A 2651-nucleotide genomic window follows, 5' to 3' on the forward strand; every position below is an offset into this window, starting at 1 on the left:
TTTTTTTTCTTTTTGATTTTTTTACCTGGATTACTGAGATGCATCAGGACATTTAACTATATTACTTTTCACAAGACATGAATCATTGTATCAATTAGCTTTAAAGGTAAAGACAAATGTATAGTACTGACATTTATAGCTATCTAATGACTATTTGCTGTCCTATTGTTAACTATTGTCCTATTATTATACTATTATCCAACTATTGTCTGTCCTACTCTTTAGATGTAATAAAATAAGAATTTGTTTTGTTTTTATACTGTATCATGTTACTGTTGGGTTTTGTTTTTTCGACATAGTAAAATGTGCATGAAAAAAAATCTATCCATTTTTTTAATTATGATGCAAGTTGTTCCATGTAAAACGCAAGTATTTTCCCCTTTTTATGTTGCAATTCACATATGCCATATGTGWAACAAATTCCAAAATAGAGAATCTTGTAGAACAACCCTACTTGGCAGCCAGAGCCCTACAAAACGCCTACAAGATCTTTACACAGTCATCATCTCTGCCTGTCAAGCAAAATCAAAGATAAAAGAAAAAAWTTTATTTCACAAGGTTTTCAAAATAAGAAATGCGTGTTTATGAATTATACATGAATTCCTGTAACTTCGGAGGATATTACAACCTGTTCTCCTTTCCAGAAACCATTAAATGGTATATTTTTGCCAACGCTCATGGCATCTGTTGGATACAAACATGCTCTCTTTCAACATCAATGCCGTGARGAAGCGGATGTGGGAATATAGATGGCCATAGCAAGCACAGCAAATGTGTGCCCATGAAAAATCAAGAATGCCCTTCCAAGGCAAGTAAAATGTAAAATGGAGAGTTACAGTATAGTGCTTTAAACAGACAATTCATATTTTGTCATTATTTAAATTCCATGGTTTTTTTATTAATCTGTTTGGTTCATACTGTTTAATGAGAGTTTGTGTAATTCTTGTTTTATGTTCATAATTTTGATAAGAGTTAGAAGAAAATATCACATTTCTTCAGTTGTAGCTATACTCCACTGACCCTCTGACCACTCCATGCTTCTTGTACAATTTAGGATTTATTTATTTATTTATTTATTTATTTATTTATTTATTTATTTATTTATTTATTTATTTTACTAGGAACATTGAAAGTTGTCAATAATGAAACTCCATATTTTAATAAATAACTCATTATTATATTTATTTTTAAACCAGACTAAAGGATTACTTGTAGTTCTACTCAGGGCCGGACTGGGACCAAAAAACACCCCTGGCATTTTTTGGTCCTTGCGGTCCACCTTCATTATTTATATAATATACAAATGGACACAACATACCAGACGATATGTTGCATGATCTGTTGTTTCACAAGTTAATGTGTAGCAGCTTACAAGGAAGAGTAACCATACAAAAAAAATTAGCTCTTTCACGCAGATATTTTCAATAATGTTCATGAGGTCCTGATGCTCACTCAGTGAATCACCAGAGAGCTGGACTACTAATAAATAAAATTTACTTATTTTTTTATTCAAACATATTTAAAAAAAAAATTTAACCTGTGTGAATTTCATGTCACTTTGCTAATGATGCACCTGAATTTCTCCAGTGAGGGACAATAAAGACATTTTCTAAATAATTAATTTATTATTTTATTAATGTTCTAGACCATACATCTGTCTTTGTTAAAGAGACAGTGTCCTGTATCACAACTACAGCTCTGCCATTTGTAACAAACCAATTTGTGTGAAAAAAAAAAATGTAGAGTTACGATTATTTTAGTTTGGCTAACAGCTTCCTCAGTACAAAAGGCGCAAGAGGGACCCATCCAAGATGGCGGCACACTGAAACATCATGTCCAGTCTGTAGGGCTCTCCGTATGTCTGTGAATCAGAAGCTGCAATCAGAAATCAGCTTTGGCTTAGTGTGTGACCCCTAAAGTCAGCACAACAAAGACATTTGTCTTTATGACAACACATATCTACATTAACCAAAAACAAATCTATATTTTACTTACTTTTCAGTTCAAAACATTCCCCGACTGCAATCCTTTGTCCTGTGAACCAACTTCTGTTATTCTTCTTAGTTTCTTTTTGGCAGTTGGCAAAAGACAATGTAGCACATTACTGCCACCTACTGGTATGTATGTGGACAAGATCAGCGCTCAAATAAAAATAAAATATAAAATAAAAACGTATTGTTACAAGCAATCAAGTCTTCAAGTATTAAATTAGTCTGAGTACTGTAAAAGGTTGAATTTGCTGATATAATTTATTAGAATTCTGCTTTAGCATAATAACTTCTGGTTTAGTTCCACAGCCTTTTCAAGGTCAAGTGGTGGGGGGGACACAAATCTGTAATCAGTTGTTTGGGAACAGAAGAAAATATTTTCGGTCAGGTAGACAATAACATTTTTTTCTTCTGCCTTAATGTCCACTGGTACATCCAATGTGGCAAATCCAACCAGACAAAAAGGAGTTCAAATTAATTTGAATTCAACTTGAATGGTGTAGGTTTAGCTAATCTCGAACAGCTGACTAGCTGGGACATGTCCGCTTGCTGAGCTTCACTCTACTCTGGCAGAAGCGGTGGGTCAAGTGGATGGAGTTTAAACACAAACTATAATTTTTCTAGTCAGGAAAACTCAGTTGGATCACACACCAGCTGACTGGT

This window comes from Austrofundulus limnaeus, unplaced genomic scaffold, assembly GCF_001266775.1.
Source record: "Austrofundulus limnaeus strain Quisiro unplaced genomic scaffold, Austrofundulus_limnaeus-1.0 Scaffold95, whole genome shotgun sequence".
Taxonomy (NCBI): Eukaryota; Metazoa; Chordata; class Actinopteri; order Cyprinodontiformes; family Rivulidae; genus Austrofundulus; species Austrofundulus limnaeus.